We start from the raw sequence: 20690 nt of genomic DNA, 5'->3' as shown, positions 1-20690 counted from the left end.
AGTCCCACTGATGGATCCAGGTGAGGATTCTTGGTCAAAGTATCATTTCTCCTTGTACTCAATGGTATGAGTACCCTATAATTCCAGCAAGCCAGAAAGGTAGCAGAAAAAAATCATCAAAATCTGGGTATTATATCAAATAATACAACCTGGGAAAATTATGGGTTTTTCCTCTTTGCAGTTGTCTATACTAAAAATTTACGTATTTTTAAACAGTGTAATAACTATGATCACATGCAATCCATTGAAAGCTAACATAGGGTTTGTCTACATTAATAAATCCATATTAGCATAATGATTTTTAAAGTATATTTTAGTGTACCCCAATGTTCATCGCAGCGCTGTTTATAATAGCCAGGACATGGAAGCAACCTAGATGTCCATCAGCAGATGAATGGATAAGAAAGCTGTGGTACATATACACAATGGAGTATACAGTTCAGTTCAGTCACTCAGTTGTGTCCGACTCTTTGCGACCCCGTGAATCGCAGCATGCCAGGCCTCCCTGTCCATCACCAACTCCCGGAGTTCACTCACACTCACATCCATCGAGTCGGTGATGCCATCCAGCCATCTCATCCTCTGTCATCCCCCTTTCCTCCTGCCCCCAATCCCTCCCAGCATCAGAGTCTTTTCCAATGAGTCAACTCTTTGCATGAGGTGGCCAAAGTACTGGAGTTTCAGCTTTAGCATCATTCCTTCCAAAGAAGTCCCAGGACTGATCTCCTTCAGAATGGACTGGTTGGATCTCCTTGCAGTCCAAGGGACTGTCAAGACTCAGCCATTAAAAAGAATACATTTGAATCAGTTCTAATGAGGTGGATGAAATTGGAGCCTATTACACAGAGTGAAGTAAGCCAGAAAGAAAAACACCAATACAGTATAATAACGCATATATATGGAATTTAGAAAGATGGTAACGACAACCCTGTATGCGAGACAGCAGAAGAGTCACAGATGTATACAGCAGTCTTTTGGACTCTGTGGGAGAGGTGGGGGGATGATTTGGGAGAATGGCATTAAAACATGTATAATATCATATAAGAAACGAATCACCAGTCCAGGTTCGATGCAGGATACAGGAAGCTTGGGGCTGGTGCACTGGGATGACCCAGAGGGATGGTATGGGGAGGGAGGTGGAAGGGGGGTTCATGATGGAGAACACATGTACACCCATGGTGGATGCATGTTGATGTATGGCAAAACCAATACAATATTGTAAAGTAAAAAAATAAAATAAAACAAAAACAAAAAAAAATAAAATTAAGTATATTTTAAACCCAACTGAACTTTTTCACCCCCCTTTACAGGGTGACATTAATTGTTCCAACTGATATAAGAAGGATAGAAAGAAAGACTGAGAAGTCAAACCATCTACCAGTTATTGGGTGCTATTAATTGCAGAATGGGCCCCTTTGTTTTAGATTTTAGGGATTTTTAATGATATCAAGAAAACACCACCCTCTCCCTACCTACAGACTAAAGGTCCATGAGTTTTGGTTGGGGAGGAAGAGAAAGGAAGAAGAAGGAAGAAATTATGCAGGATAAGCAATATATAATGTTTTTATAAAACCCCATTTCACCCCAAGTCTTCAGTGAACTTTCAGTTCAGTTCAGTCGCTCAGTCATGTCCAACTCTTTGCAATCCCATGGACTGCAGCATGCCAGGCCTCCCTGTCCATCACCAACTCACAGAGTTTACTCAAACTCATGTCCATGGTGATACCATCCAACCGTCTCATCCTCTGTTGTCCCCTTCTCCTCCCACCTTCAATCTTTCCCAGCATCAGCGTCTTTTCAAATGAGTCAGTTCTTCACATCAGGTGGCCAAAGTATTGGAGTTTCAGCTTCAGCCTCAGTCCTTCCAATGAATATTCAGGGCTGATTTCCTTTAGGATGGACTGGTTGGCTCTCCTTGCAGTCCAAGGGACTCTCAAGAGTCTCCTCCAACACCACAGTTCAAAAGCATTAATTCTTCAGCACTCAGCTTTCTTTATAGTCCAACTCTCACATCCATACATGACTACTGGAAAAACCATAGCTTTGACTAGACAGACCTATGTTGGCAAAGGAATGTCTCTGCTTTTTAATATGCTCTCTAGGTTGGTCATAACTTTTCTTCCAAGGAGTAAGCATCTTTTAATTTCATGGCTGCAGTCATCATCTGCAGTGATTTTGGAGCCACAAAATGTAAAGTGTGTCACTATTTCCACTGTTTCCCCATCTATTTGCCATGAAGCAATGGGACCAGATGCCATGATCTTAATTTTCTGAATGTTGAGTTTTCAGCCAACGTTTTCACTCTCTTTCACTTTCATCAAGAGGCTCTTTAGTTCTTCTTCACTTTCTGCCATAAGGGTGGTGTCATCTGCATATCTGAGGTTATTGATATTTCTCCCAGCAGTCTTGATTCCAGCTTGTGCTTCATCCAACCCAGTATTTCTCATGATGTACTCTGCATATAAGTTAAATAGGCAGGGTGACAATATATAGCCTTGACATACACCTTTCCCTATTTGGAACCAATCTGTCGTTCCATGTCCAGTTCTGACTGTTGCTTCTTGACCTGCATACAGATTTCTCAAGAGGCAGGTCAGGTGGTCTGGTATTCCTATCTCTTTAAGAATTTTCCACAGTTTATTGTGATCCACACAGTTAAAGTCTTTGATATAGTCAATAAAACAGAAATAGATGCTTTTCTAAAACTCTCTTGCTTTTTTGATGATCCAACGGATGTTGGCAATTTGATCTCTGCATACTCAAATGTCTCATGTGACATTTGGGAGGTGGGAAAGAGAAGAGGGGAGAGACAAAACAAGAGAACTGAGCTTTACATTGGGTCAGACAGTAGAACACGGGGAAGAAAGAGCTGCTAAGGGGAGATGAAAACGAGACACTGAAAACCAGAACTGAAGCCAAGTGACCATGACCACATGAGTTCCCTGGCCCTGCTATCCGAGGATGGCAGAGCACAGTGCTGCCTCCTCAAAATGCAGGCAGGCAGTGGATGGAGTAAGGGACAAGTTATTTCTTAAATCTTAAAGGACATAAGCAGAGATGTCATCTCTGCTGACATCTGGGTTTAGGTGTTGAATATTTCCACCTCCTACAGTTTACTTTCAGAAGTCTGTCATTACTATCTGTATTTCGCTGCTATATAGGGAGTTACCTACCAACAGAGGAAAAACATAAACTTACTTTTCATGTAAAACTGACTTTTGAGCACTTTTCAGTTGTCATCAGGGGCCTGCTGACACTAAAGTCAAATAATGTTGCCTGAGAAATTTGCACCTTTAAGTTGTATAATATAAGTACCTTACACCTGCCCTTCTGTTTGTAACATCCAAAGATACCAAGAAAATATGAGAGTGTGCACATCTGACAATGCAAGAGTAAATGAAAGCAGGTATCCCTCAGTTATGGAGAAGGCAATGGCACTCCACTCCAGTACTTTTGCCTAGAAAATCCCATGGACAGAGGAGTCTGGTGGGCTGCAGTCCATGGGGTCTCGAAGAGTTGGAGATGACTGAGTGACTTCATTTTCACTTTTCACTTTTATGCATTGGAGAAGGAAATGGCAACCCACTCCAGTGTTCTTGCCTGGAGAATCCCAGGGACGGGGAAACCTGGTGGGCTGCCGTCTATGGGGTCGCACAGAGTCGGACACGACTGAAGTGACTTAGCAGCAGGCAGCAGCAGCAGCAGCAGCAGCAGCATCCCTCAGTTAAGTGTGTCCTACACTATAAATGAATGAATGGGCAGAGGAGTGAGTGAATGAGTAAACTTACGTGTCAGAAAACTCTCTTCAAGAGTAGAATAAGTTTCTTTCCTTCTTTTCCTAATTGAGAAAAATCTGCTGATCTGATATGCTCCTCCAATCTTGATCCTATCAATTTGCATTTAAATTGTTTAATCAGTATGGTCTCCTCACAAGTCCTAAGTCAAATGCCCAGGGGAAGAATTATATTCCCAGCTTTAATGTAGCAGTCAAGGAATTTTTCTTCATGATTATTTCCTATGAGTCCCTGCCTGCCCTGGCACTCTCAGCTGAAGGCCTGGATGCCCCCAATCTACATGCTTAGGGTCACCCTGTTCCTGAGCTGATCTTGATCAAAGCAGGAGCCTAGCTCCATCACCTGGTGGGACCTAGATACAATCTTGTCATTTGTTGTGAGTTTCAGGTGGGCCTTAGCAACCCAAGTGTCGCTGTAGTGCTGCATACCTCAACATGCTATGCTTAGTCATCTGTACTTGACCGCCTCCTGTTTGCCCAGAGTTCTGCCCTGGATTCTAGTCCATTTGGCTAGAGCCCCAATTCTACCAGGATCCTAGCAACACAGTTCCATCTCCCCACCCCCATTCCTGTACTCCCAAACTCAGGCTGGGCAGAGATTTGCATAAACTGAACTTGGAAAATCATGGTCCTGTCCCTTCCGGATTTTAAGTGCTAGCATTGTCTGGAAACAGTTCCCTTCTGACAGAGTGACCTCCCTTAATTGTCAACATAGAAGTGAGCCAACAGTCTTAAAATTATTTCCCTGTTAATCTTAGGCAAATGGGGGCAAGTGGGGCTAATATCAATCTGGTGGGTTAGGCATGGCAGCAGACAGTGAGATTCAAAGTTAGGTGGTTGACATCTGGGGCAGTGGTTTATTTTGAGACCATCTGTTTGTTTTTGGCAGGTACAGTAGCTGGGTCTCAACTCTTGGGAAAAGATGGATAAGAACTTACTTAATTGGGCTGAGGTTCAAGGGAAGTCTCCAGTTCTAATAGGCTACGAGCTTGCCAGACAGGGAAACTCAAATGGGTGCCAGCATCTATAGATTAATTCACCACAGGGTGGGAGAGAAAGAGGGCAGAGCTTTTCAGACTGTGGGGCTCAATGAACTAGTGATTTGAAATCAATTTAAAGGGTCTCTATCAGCATTTTTAAAAATGAAATGAAATGCATAGGATAAGCTAGAACAGAAAGTATCAAAGTATATGGAATGTGGTAAAGAGTATGTTTCATGAAACTTTTGCTTCCATTATATAAACTTTACATGTACTATCTGTGAGATATGTGAGTAAAGGGCAAGCGGGGGATGGGGAGAGACAGATGTATTTTCATTTTCGGTTTGAAGTTTTGACACATGCAGAAAGTGAAAATATAAGCAATAAACAAATATTTGCAATAAATACAATGGATGAATCTCAATACTCAAAATAAATTTTAAGTTCTATCAGAAAACCACAATTACATGAAGATAGATATACTATTACATGTTCTTGCTGGTGATGGGAACAAACTAGAAATCATTCAAATGTCTATTTAAGAAAAACTGAATAAACTAGAGTTCATACTACTTTGCAGAATTATACAGTAGTTAAACATTTATGCTTCAAAATACCTACTCTTTGAGCCTGCCAGGCTCCTCTGTCTGTGGAATTCTCCAGGCAAGAATACTGGAGTGGGTTGCCATTTCCTTTTCCAGGGGATCTTCCTGACCCAGGGATTGAACCCATGTCTCCTACACTGCAGGCAGATTCTTTACTGACTGAGCTACCAGGAGTGTTTACCAAATGTCAGGAAGAATTCTAAGGGCTTAACTCATTTTATCTTCACAATATGCCTTTGAGGTAAGTACCATTATTGTTGCCATTATAAACATAGAGTACTGAGGCAGGAAGAAAGTAAATTAATGAAAGTCATATATCAGAACAACAATTTGAACCCTGGCAGTCTTATGCCAGAGTCAACTTAAGCCATTATACTTCCTTTTAATAAATATATTTTAGAAATTCATCAGGAATGAGATAAAACAATATTTATCAGATTAAAAAAGGGCCTCCCAATGGTGCTAGTAGTAAAGAACCCGCCTGCCGGTGCAGGAGATAAGAGATGCAGGTTCAATTGCTGGGTCAGGAAGATCCTCAGGAGGACGACATTTCAACCTACTCCAGTATTCTTGCCTAGAGAATCCCATGAACGAGGAGCCTGGTGGCCTACAGTTCATAGAGTCACAAGGATTCAGGTACAACTGAAGCGACTTAGCATGCACTCACACATCAGATTAAAACAAAAGGAGTAAAACCCTTGCTGGAGTGGCAGTAGAAAAACAGGCATACTAGTCCAGTCTTCAGAACACAGCAACTAAGAATCTTTCTGTAGTGTAGTCTATATAGGCAAAAAGTATTAAAACTTTATATTTTCATATACAACTTCTTTTAGTAATGCATGAGGAAATAATTTTAAACAAAAAAGTTGTTTAAATATTTATATTTATATCTGTACCATTAATAACAAAAAAATGAGTACAATGCAAATGCCCTGATTTGAGGGTTGGTTTGGCAAAATATAAAGTAAAATAATGTAAGCATATAACTACTAAAATGATAACTTGGTGATCTACATTTGTGTATCTAAATGTGCATAAAATCTTAAGTGGAAAAAGAACCAAACTAATACATACACAGTCATTTAAATTATATGTTATACTTTTGCTATGGCAGATAAGGACCAGGAGATTTATGTAAATGGTTAGCTCTGTTGTTGTTGTTGTTCAGTCGCTCAGTCATGTCCATCTCTTTGCGACTCCATGGATTGCATGCAGCATGCCAGGCTTCTCTGTCCTTCACCGTCTCCTGGAGCTTGCTCAAACTCATGTCCGTTGAGCTGGTGACGACATCCAACGATCTCATCCTCTGTCATCCCCTTTTCCTCCCCTAGCTCTGTTAGCACAATAAAATCTTTGTGCTTTTCCTTAAAATTTTTAAAAATGTGTAATAACAGGGACAGTGATTATATCATCCCTTAATAAGGCCAAATTCATGAAGCAAGGTCTATAAAGGTCATTTCCTCTGAGAACCAATTCTAGAGTGTTAACCTGCCAATATATATGTGTATATCTGAGCCTGGAGTTCAGATAATAGAAAGGTTCTTTCAACCCTGCTTCTTGGTGTAGAGAACTTAATTCAGTCTTTCTAAATCAGAATCTCCAGGAAAGTAACCCAAGTATCATCTGTATTTTGAGGAAAAAAAAAAAAGAAACTCTAGGAAATTGTGATAGATATGTTTGAAAACAAACAAATGAATAAAATAATAGTTTGCCTGTTTTCCATAACCTCTAAATAAAATCTTTTATTTCAGCTAATTTTTAGGTATGTGCTATGTCACTTTAGGACTTCTCTGGTGGCTCAGATGGTAAAGCGTCTGTCTACAATGCGGGAGACCTGGGTTCGATCCCTGGGTGGGGAAGATTCCCTGGAGAAGGAAATGGCAACCCACTCCAGTATTCTTGCCTAGAAAATCCCATGGACGGAAGAGCCTGGTGCAGGCTACTGCCCATGGGGTCGCAAAGAGTCGGATACGACTGAGTGACTTCACTTTCACTTTCACTTTATGTCACTTTAGTCATGTCCAACTCTTTGCGACCCTATGAACTATATAGCCTGCCAGGCTCCTCTGTCCATGGGGTTCTCAAGAATACTGGAGTGGATTGCCATGCCATTCTCCAGGGGATCTTCCCAACCGGGCATTTTCTCCTGTATTGGCAGGTGAATTCTTTACCACTAGCACCACCTGGGAATCCCAATTTGTTAAGTATGAAATGTTACTTCCTAGTTAATAATGCTTACTGAACATATTCATTAAAAGGTACCATTAAAGTACATACTTTTTAAAAAGCAGCAGAAAAAATGTTAGCAAACGACTAGAAAGCTGGATTTAGACAAGGAAGGGAAGAGGAACCAGAGATCAAATTACCAGCATCTGTTGGATCACAGGAAAAGCAAGAGAGTTCCAGAAAAACATCTATTTCTGCTTTATTGACTAAGCCTTTGACTGTGTGGATCACAATAAACTGTGGAAAATTCTGAAAGAGATGGGTATACCAGACCACCTGACTGCCTCTTGAGAAATCTGTATGCAGGTCAAGAAACAATAGTTAGAATCAGACATGGAACAACAGACTGGTTCCAAATAGGAAAAGGAGTACATCAAAGCTGTATATTGTCACCCTGCCTATTTAACTTATATGCAGAGTACATCATAAGAAACGCCGAGTTAGATGAAGCACAAGCTGGAATCAAGATTACCAGGAGAAACATCAATAACCTCAGATATGCAGATGACACCACCCTTACAGCAGAAAGTGAAGAAGAACTAAAGAGCCTCTTGATGAAAGTAAAAGAGGAGAGTAAAAAAGTTGGCTGAAAACCCAACATTCAGAAAATTAAGATCATGGCATCTGGTCCCATTGCTTCATGGCAAATAGATGGGGAAACAGTAGAAACAGTGAGATACTTTATTCGGGGGGAGGGGCTCCAAAATCACTGCAGATGCTGACTAAAACCATGAAATTAAGAAACACTTGCTCCTTGGAAGAAAACTTATAACCAACCTAGACAGCATATTAAAAAGCAGAGACATTCCTTTGCCAGCAAAGGTCCATCTAGTCAAAGCTATGGTTTTTCCAGTAGTTGTGTATGGATGTGAGAGTTGGACTAAAAAGAAAGCTGAGCACTGAAGAACTGATGCTTTCGAATTGTGAAGTTAGAGAATATTCTTGAGAGTCCCTTGGACTTCAAGGAGATCAAATCAGTCAATCCTAAAGGAAATCAGTCTTGAATATTCATTGGAAGGACTGATGCTGAAGCTGAAACTCCAATAGTTTGGCCACCTGATGTGATGAACTGACCCAGTTGAAAAGACGCTGATGCTGGGAAAGATTGAAGGTGAGAGGAGAAGGGGACGACAGAGGATGAGATGGTTGGATGGCATCACCAACACAATGGACAAGAATTTGAGTAAACTCCGCGAGTTGGTGATGGACAGGGAGGCCTGGCGTGCTGCAGTCCATGGGGTCGCAAAGAGTCGACATGACTGAGCGACTGAACTGAGAAAGAACCTAAATATTCACCATTTTTTCAGACTGATCAAATAATTGTACTTTCACACAATGGAAAACCATGCTGCTGTTTTTTGTTTTTTGTTTTTTTTTTTTAATGAGGCAGAACCCTATGTACAAAAACAAAATGTCTCAAACATATATTATTAAAATATAAATGTGAGATACATTGTGCTAGAATTATGCCTCCCCTCCTCCCCGGTTTGTATGTTCAAAGATTATCTCTGGAAGCTGCCTCTGGGCTTGGTTGATTGAGGTTACAGAGATTAGGTAAAAGAGTAGATTGACTTTTCTTTATACAATTTTGCATTTATTCATTCTTAAATAATAAAATATGAATAGGTACAAAGGGAATCCCAGTCTACCTAAATCTCATGCATTGTTAATTGTTGCCAAATTATCTGTGATGTCAACCCAGATCTAAGTGTGACACTCACTACAAATCTTTTGCAGGCTTAATTCACATTACTGCTTTGGTTTCTAGGACTGTTCTGTTGGTCTTCCTTCTGGTGGTCAGCTCTTAATTAGTGTTTGTCCTATTTTTTCTCTGGGAATGTATCTATTCCTGTATTTTAAAGCATTCTCATTTCAACTACCTGGGGCTTCGTGGTGGTGTAATCAGCAAGAGAAGAGGCCTTTGTTCTTTTTCTGCTGACCTAATAAACTCAGAGAGATACCCAACAAAGCAAGCAAACACATCCCAGAATCTAGTACCATCAGAACACTCAGCAACATCTTTTCTTTCGGTTTCATCCAGTTAGGAATTTCTTTTGACAAGGAGAATGTCTTCTAGCAAGCTGTGTGAATCCTACCAAATACATATACTTCTGTGAGATGGAAACTCTTTATTGAGCAATGAAGTGTTGGGGGTTTACAATGAAATATGACTGGTTAAGATTCCTTGAGAAAGGTTTTAAGAGGGCATTTAAAACATAATTTGAACATAACATATATATGTAAAAATAATGGAATATTTAAACTTGTAGAAGGTACAACGAATGTCAAGTGTGAAGCCTAATATAAACTGAACTTTGGTTATTATGATGTGTCAGTGTAGGTTCATCAATTGTAACAAATGTACTACTCTTGTATGGGATGTTGATAATGTGAAGGTTATGCATGTGGGGGGAGTAGGCAGTGTATGAGAAATCTCTATCCCTTTCTCTCAATTTTGCTGTGAACCTAAAACTGCTCTTTAAAAAAAAAATCTTAAAAAGAAACCCCAACAGAATCTAATTAATAAGTTGAGAAACAAAACTACAGAAATTTGAGGGTTTAATAAAATACAAAAAAAAAGCTTGGAAAAATTGTGATATATTAAATTGCCTGTATGTAACACTGTCCATAAGCCTATAAATATATAGTTTGCTTATAATTCCCTTATTTGAGGAAACATTTCACTTTATTACAGAAGCATCACATAACAAAACCATAAGAAAACCGTAGAGGTCACCTTGTTTCTTCTTCCATGAAGGATTAAAATCATTGCCACACTATTCATAGCAGAGGGTCCCCTAGAAATTCTAGACAGGCACTTTCTCTCCCAAGGCAACAATTTCCATTTCCTAATGATTCTCTCACTATTAGAAAGTGGTTTTTGTTTTTGCTTTGTTTTGTCAATGTCAAGACACTATCTTTTGTAATTTCTATCCTGTGATTCTTCAAAGTGACAGTGAATCACTCAGTTGTGTCCAACTCTTTGTGACACCACCAGGCTCCTCTGTCCATGGAATTCTCCAGGCAAGAGTTCTGGAGTGGGTTGCCATTTCCTTCTCCAGGAGATCTTCCCAACCCAGGGATCGAACCCAGGTGTCCCACATTGCAGACTGACTGAGCCACCAGGGAAGCCACTGTGATTCCTATTTGCCTACTACCTAGAGAAAATTATTTATTCCACCTATATTTTTGAAAGGTATTTTCCCTGATACAGAATTCTAGGTTGATATTTGTTTCCTTTCAGACCTTAAAGATGTTATTATACTGTCCTTTCACTTGTATGGTTTCCAACAGAAATTTCTTATCATTCTTATCTTTGTTTAAACAAAGTCTAACTTCTTTTAAGATTTTATCTTTATCATATTTTGAACAACTTATTGGTGTCTTCACGTCATTTTCCTCATGTGTCTTGTGCTTAGGGTCTGCCAGACTTTTTGGAGCAGTGGATTTACAGTTTTCATCAAAATTATAGCCATTATTTCCTCAAACATTTTTCTGTACACCCTTCTCCTCTCCTTCAGGAAGTCCAATTACTACTGAAGTTGTCCCACAGCTCACTGATGCTCCATCATATTTGTTTTCCAATTCACGTTTCTTTTTTTGTTCTATTTTGGGTAGCATCTATTGCTGTCTTCAAGTTCATTGATCTTTTCTCCTGCAATGTCTGCTGCTGCTGCTGCTGCTGCTAAGTCGCTTCAGTCATGTCCGACTCTGTGTGACCCCATAGACGGCAGCCCACCAGGCTCCCCCATCCCTGGGATTCTCCAGCAAAGAACACTGTCTACTCAGTTGTTAATCATATCCATGGCAGTTTTCATCTCACATGTTGTATTTTTGATCTTTAATATTTGATATTTTTTTAAAATAATATTCGTGCCTCAACTTAAGTTTTGAACCTGTGGAATACCATCTTAATATCTTTATCCAATAATCCTAAAATACATGTTGATCCTGAGTTGGTTTTTATTGATTGATATATCTTTTCACAATATTCTGCTTTTTTCCTTTCCTGATAAGTTTTCATTGGATTCCAGAAATTGAGAATAATAATGACTTGAGAACACACTACACACACCCACACACACACACACACATGTACATGTGTAATTTCTCCATACAAAGGGAAACATTTCCTAATTTTTTCTAATTATTAGTGTCCATCAGCTCATTCTGTAGGATACTGAAATATTCGGATATCCAGGTTCTTTTGTGGTTTATATATGTTGAGTTTTAAAATCATATAATATTATTTTTTTTTGGACAGTAATGCTGAAAGAATTAAGTTATGGCTGATGGAATCAAGTGCCTCTTAATAATCAATAGGGTGGTGGATGGAATGAGATTCTAGAATCTCTTCTCTGTTGACTGATGAATAGGATCAACTGTTTATACTTTAGTAGAAATCTTCCTATTCATTTCATTAATTTGTTAAGTGACTTCCCATGGTTTTCTTGAAGTATTTACTTATTTGTAGTAGCAGGTTGACAAACTGATGATTTTTTTCATCCTTCTGTATATTGTCACCTGAAATTAATACATAGTTTAAAGGAGAATTTCCAATAGATTTAGCCTTTCTGATCTTTGATTTTGTTATGGCTAAAAAGAATAAATAATAAATCTTATTTATTACTTAAATATAGTATATAGTATTATATTACTATATTTAATAATAAATAATAAACCCTCATAGCTCAGCTGGGAAAGAATCCGCCTACAATGCAGGAGACCCCAGTTCGATTCTTGGGTCAGGAAGATCCCCTGGAGAAGGGATAGGCTACCCACTCCAGTATTCTGGCCTGGAGAATTCCATGGACTGTATAGTCCATGGGGTCGCAGAGTCGGACACGACTGAACGACTTTCACTCACCTAGTAAAACTTAGATCACAAGAATTTTGTGAGGATTAAGTGAGTTAGCATTTCAGAACCTGCCTGACAGAATACCTGGCATGTAGAAGATCACCATGAATATGATTTCCTCTGTTTTGGGGGATAAGGGTGTGAATGGTGTGAAACTATATTTCCCTACTAGTGGTCCTTTTTCTGAATTCTGCTCTGAATCAATCTAATTCTGAATAATTTTTAGATGGTATGAAAAATCTATTTGAGAAAGTTCATATACTTTTGCCTGGTATACCTCTTTTAATGCCACTCTTAGCTTCAGACATGATGTTACCTGCAATTAGGCCACATGACCTGTGGTGAACAGACCAGATTTAACTTAGTGTAGTGGTTCTCGAACTGAGGTCCTCAGTCCACCAACATCAACAATACTTGGAAATTTATTAGAAATGAAAAATTTAGGCCCTAATTCAGACATAGTAGATACAAAGCTCTTGAGGTGGGACTCAGCAGTCCATGTTTTAAGAAGCCCTCCAGGTAATTCTGATGCACACTAAAGCTTGAGAATTAATGTTGGAGCAAAAGACAAAGATGTCAACTGTCTCCTAATAACTCTCCAATTCAGCCATGTTGAAGGTAAATAAAAAGTTCAGATGATGGGATGGGGATAAGGGGGTTGAAAAAGGTAATGTGTAAACTTACAGGGCTTGGAGTCAAAGATACATTCCTAAAGGGCAAAGGAGAGGATGTGAGGTTGGAGGAAAAGGATCTAAAGCCCTAGGGATATGGTGTGTGTCTGCACATGCATGCTTGCATGTGTGTGTGTGTCTACTGCTTGAAAACCAGAAAGACAACGATCTCCCTTAGCCAGGAAGAATAAGGATAAGACCCTTAGGTGGTACTGTAGGCAGTAACCTCTAAAATTTTTTTGAAAAGTTATGTTCTTCCTGATATATTTTTAAGTTGATGTTTAAATGTTTCGTAATAAAAGAGCTCAAAAGGATATAGTTTCCAGCATCTTATAAATAAATCTATTTCATTGCTTTTAAGTTTTACCAGTGATACCTAAATACCAGAGTATCTTGATACCCACATCATCCATTTTGAAAGTTTATAACAAGTTCTTCTTTCACAGAAAATTTTACATGGCTCATTTTTCCTCCTTGAACTTGCATTTCCATTCCATTTCCTTGAGATTTTAACCTTGTGTAACATATTTCTATGTTTGGAAGTCTTTTATTGATCATCCTATCATTCTTCATAAAAATATACACGTGTATAAATTACAAGTTTAAAACATTTCCCTAAAGCTCTAAGTGTTGAAAATTTTCTTTTGCACTGAGCACTGAAACAATTATTAGGAGTACACAATTGAGCAGAACAGTGTATATATTTTAAGTCTTTTTAAATCTAAAATGTAAAACTAATGGAAAGTAGCATTTTAAAGTTGTACAAATATGATATTTTTAAAAAGGAATAGATGAATATGAAGAAAGGCACACAGAGATAGAAGGTGATACTGTAATGTGGCAAACTCTTAACCCTTGGTGAATCTAGGTGCTCATGTACTAGTCTTCTAACTTTTCTGAAGACTTTGTATTTTTCAAAATAAAAAATTAGGAGATGATGAGCTGAAAAAAGTATAATTTTTTGGAAGTCTCTCTTAATGAGATTGATCAAGGTGCAGTTTATAGTATCTTGATTAAAGGGATTGTCACAATGTCCTTTTGTTTGTAGCTTTAACCCTTCAGGGTGATGTACAATTATAATAAGATTTGAAATGTCTTTCTTTTACAAAGTAGAAGAATCATTATGATAATGAGAAAAAGAACCTCTCAAAGGCAGGTGAATACTCTGATCAGTTTTAGGAAAGAGTTCATGTGGAACTTAAGGATCTGGAAGTCAATTCCTCTAAAACTGTCAATGCCCCTGTACCCCTTGGAAAGTCTCCACATACCCCCAGGGGTGAAATTTGAAGATTCCTGTGTATGAAGAGGATTCTGACCTGGAAGTCAGAAGACCTAGGTTTGTTTTGAATTTTGTTTCTGTCACATTAGCTATGAAATCCGATGCAAAGTGGAGGGAATCAACATTTTTTTAGTTTTTATCCATGTGCCAGGCACTGACAATATGCTTCACATGTTAACCTTTCACTACACACAGCAACTATAGATATGATGATCATTAGGCCCATTTTTAAATGGGAAAACTGAGGCTCAGGAGATAAAGGGCCTGGTTTGTGTGCTATGCAAATAGGTAATGATAAATCCAAGATTTAATTACAGTTCTGACTAAAGACCATGCTGCAATCACTCTGTGAGAATGCTCCCTTGAACAAGTCTTTTTCCCACCATGGGCCTCAGTTCATTCACCTGTGAAATTTAGGGAGAGGAGCTAGAAGAAACATAAAGTCACTTCCAGAGTTGATACCCTGTGAGTTGATGTGCTCTGGAGGCCAAACCCAGGTGAAAGGGACTTCTAGAGATTTACACCCCATGGTTTTAAGAGACAATATAGAAGAGATTCAGAAGTTCACCTGACCTATGGGTGATTCCAACAGAATATATGTTGCACTGAAGTCTAAAGAGCTTGAGCTGGTATTCACCCCAGACAGAATTAAGTGATAACTGATCTTAAAAAAATTCGTGGGCATCTAGTCACTTGATATCTAAAAGGGAAGAAGGACCAACAAGGACCTACTGCATAGCACAGGGAATTCTGCTCAATGATGTGTGGCAGCCAGGATGGGAGGGGAGTTTGGAGGAGAAGGGATACATGTATATGTATGGCAGAGTCCCTTTCCTAGTCACCTAAAACTATCACAATACTGTTAATCAGCTATACTCCAGTATAAAATCAAAAGTTTTTAAAAAATACGTTAAAAACAAGAAAATACACATAGCCCTATTTAGGTTCAATGAAATCTATCCATAACAATCTACTTCCATTTTTCTTTTTTATATAGTAGATCTGTTGAGTGTCTGGTACAGTCATAGGCCTATAAAGTGCCTAATGCTAGAATCAGTTAGAAATTACAGTGAAATGGTAACTAAGTGAAGTCATGCAGTCGTGTCCAAATCTTTGTGACCCCATGGACTGTAGCCTGCTAGGCTTCTCTGTCCATGGGATTCTCCAGGGGATCTTCCTGACCCAGGGATTGAACCCAGGTCTCCTGCACTGCAGGCAGACTCTTTACTGTCTGTGCCACTAGGGAAGCCCAATGGTAACTAAGCTCATACGATATTTTAGAATATGTGGATCAGATGAACCTCATAAAGATTTATTCCTTTTTACTTTACATGTATCAGTTTCTCAAAATAGCAATCTATGTATACTGCTTTGACTTCATTGCTATAAATTACTCCTTATTTCTTAACTACTTGCAACCTGGGTCCAACCTCACTAGAATTATTTTCTCCAAGGTTATCACATCCCTCATTGATAAACTCAGTAACATTTTAAGAATTTTTGTTCTCTGCAAGCTTTCTGCCACATTGATGTGCCTGATTTGTCTTTTCCTTCCTGCAATAATATCCAGCTTTGGCTGACCCAATAATAAACTCGTCAACTTTTCCTCATCTTTCTCAGCACTCTTCTCTCTCTTGGAGATTCTTTCTCCAAATACTGATTATATATGGCCACTGGTAAAGATTTTGTTCTTATCCAAGTCTTTTTTTTAGTCTAAATGATCTTCAACATCCTTATTCTCTGGAGAAATCTTCTAGAACTTCTGTTGATGACTAACAAACCAACACTTCAGCTTCGTGCTCCAAAGCTTTTGCTTCTAGATATCTTCAGATTACCTATCTTCAAATTCAATGTGTTCCAAACCAATTAAAGTCTAACCCTGAGTTTTCCTAACTTTGTTAATGAGACCATCATTGTCTTAGTCGTCTAGACTAGAAATCTTGCTGCCTTTGACTTTTTCCAATATGCTTCTATATGATAACTAGGAAAAATATATTAAGGCCTTATAAAGAGTAATAAAGTAATAAAGAACTGTATGCTTGCTTCAGAGATAGTGAGGGAGGGAAAAGCTGGGAATTAATTCCTAATTCATAAGTGGTCTGCAGGGAGAGGAACCCATTGAGAAAGTGTGCTCACAGTCACTAAATCAGTGGATTGCAAGTTCCACTGATAATGCCTCGAGTATGTTTCTCTTTTTGTCTCTTCCTTTCTGGCCACACTGCACTGGCTCAGTACCTTGTGTCTTTTGTCCTGGCTTCTTGTAATAGCCTGCTAAATGTAAGGCCTTGGGCTTGATTTTCAAAATCTACCTGTACAAGTTAAAACAGGATTGATGTGAGCAAGCAACAGGACATAGTAGGGGTAGAGGGAGTGGAAAGAAGGGTGCTTAGCTGGCAGTTAGAAACATGAGACAGCAGTGTGACGTGGACCTCAACAAAGTTAGGCTAACTTGGGTCAGTCCGTAAGACCTGGAATAAGAGAGGTGATCGGGCCTCTCCAGTTGGAGTGTGTCACAAAATTGGACTATTGTCTTTTTTTCTTTGAACAATGCATTACAGGGATAATGTGGAGTCTGTTTGAGAGAGTAACTAAGATAATGAAGGGCCCTGAAGGAACTGGGCCCTGAGGAATTGTTGACATTTAGATATCAGCTGAAGATATTTAACTTGGAGAAAACATAAGGGAATTATTATAGTTGTTTTCCCATACGTAAAAGACCATCTTGTGAAAATCACCTAAGAGCTTTGTGAATGTCAGAGTTGTCTTGAAATTGAATGCATTCATTTCAACAAATATTTATTGTAAGCCTACTCTATGCTAGGCACTGATAGGTGAGATAGGCCCTACCCTGATGGAATCTGAGCTCTAGTCTGACAGAAAATAAGTGAGTAAACAAATAAATAATTGAGTAATATAATTTCAGATAGTGATAGGATCAGCTGCCTTAGGATAATAATAATATATCTTTTGCTAGGATGGTGTGAGCCTAGATTTTACGATCATTTGGCAGGACGATTGTAGAAGAAAGTTAGGCATTGGATTAGATGACCTTAGGGGACCCTTCAACTCCAGGATTTTATGGTTCTTCCCTTCTACTATCAGCTTCCAAACTAGGACTTCCTCACAGATACCCTGAGGCTTAGAAACCCCAAACTCCTTGCTATTCCAGGAACAAGCCCTGCATTGAGGTTAGTGAGTCAACTGTGATTCAGTGTGAGTATTTGCCCGTGTGGTTTCTTTGCCTGGAATGTCTTTCTCTCACTTCTTTGCCTCTCAAAATTCTTCTTGCCCATCAAGGCTCAACTCAAAGATAAGCTTGTAACCAAGCATTCTGGATACCACCAAGATATGTTGTTCTCTGCTCTGGGCCCAGTGGCTAATAGCTTGTAGCACTATTAAAGCACTTACTGTATTTTACCTGTATCATAGTTCACTATATCTCTGTCTACTTCCCTATTAGTTTCTGATTTTTTTGAGGGCAGGAACCATATATTCCTCCTTTTATAATGTTCTGTAGAGCAAATTTCCCAGTCACTGCTTAGCATCAAGAAGATATTCAACAAATAAATGCGACAGTAGGCAATATATGTATTCACTATTATCTGGAGTGAATTAGACTGCTTTAAGTAGGAAAAGAATAACCTATTGGTTTAGCTAATAACTTTCCCTCTCAGTCTCTTTTGTATCTTTCTCTACCTACTAGCTATGATAAGCATGTTGCCTAACATCTTTAAGACTCAGTTTCTTCATCTACAAAATGTCAAGAAAAATAGTACCTACTTCTAAGATTGTTGTAAAGATTAAGTACAATAGGCCAAGTCAAATGCCTACGTCAGTACTTACCACATAATTAGTCCTCACTAAATATTAACAATTATTATTAAGATTAGGCATCCTGCCCTCCAATAGTTTTATGGTTTAAAGGTCTGGTTTAAAGAGTTTAAATACTGGTTTGATACTAGGGAAAATTTCCATCATCCTATCAGGCAAAGATAGTTTGAGACAGAAAATTAAGAAGGAAGCCTCTACTTATACTGAATTGTTAAATAGTATAAAAGAAAAACTAAATACATTTACCAGCAAGAGCTTTTATAGGGGATGGGCAATAGAAACAACCTCCTCTTTATGAAAAAGAAATAGACGGTTCAGAGAGGTTCAGTGACTTGCCTGAGGTCACACAGCTAAGGGGCAGATGAACTGTAACATTCCAGGTCTGCCTGGCTTCTTAGCCACTGCTCTTTCTGCTACACCCTGCTGCCTCTCAGCTATGTGGATGAGGCCAACACAGATTAGAGATGATGTTACTCCAAAGCCTCACAGGCCTCAATTCTTCACTGCCAGCATTCTCTGGGCAGCAAGCCTAATTTCATACTGTTAGAGCTGAGGCTGCTGATACTCTTCCAGCCTTAGGGAGAACTGACTCATGGTTGAGGCAGGCTGGAGCCTGCAGGTGAAGGTTATCTAGGGTTCCATCTGTGAAAGCCTGCGTGTGTGTCTTCTGTCCAACTTTTTGAGACTCCCTGGACTGTAGCTGCCTCTGTCCATGGAATTTCCCAGGCAAGAATATGGAGCTGGTTGCCATTTTGTACTCCAGGGTATCTTCTTGACCCAGGGGTCGAACCCGCCTCTCTTGCGTCTCCTGGATTGGCAGGTGGATTCTTTACCACTATACCACCTGGGAAGCTCCTGTGACAGGCTGGAGGCATGGCAAAGGCAGAGGATCTGAGCTGATGTGCATTTAACCCAGGAGAAGAAAGACAGCACTACACTGTTGTGTGTCTAGTGTGTCAGGAAGACAAACTGCGGAGTGGATCAAGACGTACCCAAAATGCCAAACCCAAGCAAAAAAAAAGAATTCTCAGGAACTTATTTACAAAACAGAAATAGACTTACAAACATAGAAAACAAACACTGTTACCAAAGGGGAAAGTGGAGAGGGATAAATTAGGAACTTGGGATTAACAGATATTATATATAAAATAGATAAATAACAAGGACCTACTATATGGCACAGGGAACTATATTCAATATCTTGCAATAAACTATAATGGTAAAGAATCTGAGAAAGAATATACTGGTATGGACCTAACAGAAGCAGAAGATATTAAGAAGAGATGGCAAGAATACACAGAAGAACCGTACAAAAAAGAGCTTCACGACCCAGATAATCATGATGGTGTGATCATTGACCTAGAGCCAGACATCCTGGAATGTGAAGTCAGGTGGGCCTTAGGAAGCATCACTATGAACAAAGCTAGTGGAGGTGATAGAATTCCAGTTGAGCTATTCCAAATCCTAAAAGATGATGCTGTGTAAGTGCTGCACTCAATATGCCAGCAAATTTGGAACTCAGCAGTGGCCACAGGACTGGAAAAGGTCAGTTTTCATTCCAATCCCAAAGAAAGGCAATGCCAAAGAGTGCTCAAACTACCCCACAATTGCACTCATCTCACACGCTAGTAAAGTAATGCTCAAAATTCTCCAAGCCAGGTTTAAGCAATATGTGAACCGTGAACTTCCTGATGTTCAAGCTGGTTTTAGAAAAGGCAGAGGAACCAGAGATCAAATTGCCAACATCCGCTGGATCATAGAAAAAGCAAGAGAGTTCCAGAAAAACATCTATTTCTGCTTTATTGACTATGCCAAAGCCTTTGACTGTGTGGATCACAATAAACTGTGGAAAATTCTTCAAGAGATGGGAATACCAGACCAGCTGATCTGCCTCTTGAGAAATTTGTATGCAGGTCAGGAAGCAACAGTTAGAACTGGACATGGAACAACAGACTGGTTCCAAATAGGAAAAGGAGGATGTCAAGGCTGTATATTGTCACCCTGTTTATTTAACTTATATGCAGAGTACATCATGAGAAACGCTGGGCTGGAAGAAGCACAAGCTGGAATCAAGATTGCCGGGAGAAATATCAATAACCTCAGATATGCAGATGACATCACCCTTATGGCAGAAAGTGAAGAGGAACTCAAAAGCCTCTTGATGAAAGTGAAAGCGGAGAGTGAAAAAGTTGGCTTAAGGCTCAACATTCAGAAAACGAAGATCATGGCATCCGGTCCCATCACTTCATGGGAAATAGATGGGGAAACAGTGTCAGATTTTATTTTTCTGGGCTCCAAAATCACTGCAGATGGTGACTGCAGCCATGAAATTAAAAGAGGCTTACTCCTTGGAAGGAAAGTTATGACCAACCTAGATAGCATATTCAAAAGCAGAGACGTTACTTTGCCAACAAAGGTTCGTCTAGTCAAGGCTACGGTTTTTCCAG

Source organism: Bos indicus x Bos taurus, chromosome 1, assembly GCF_003369695.1.
Source record: "Bos indicus x Bos taurus breed Angus x Brahman F1 hybrid chromosome 1, Bos_hybrid_MaternalHap_v2.0, whole genome shotgun sequence".
Lineage (NCBI taxonomy): Eukaryota > Metazoa > Chordata > Mammalia > Artiodactyla > Bovidae > Bos > Bos indicus x Bos taurus.
Note: the sequence above shows the minus strand (reverse complement) of the source record.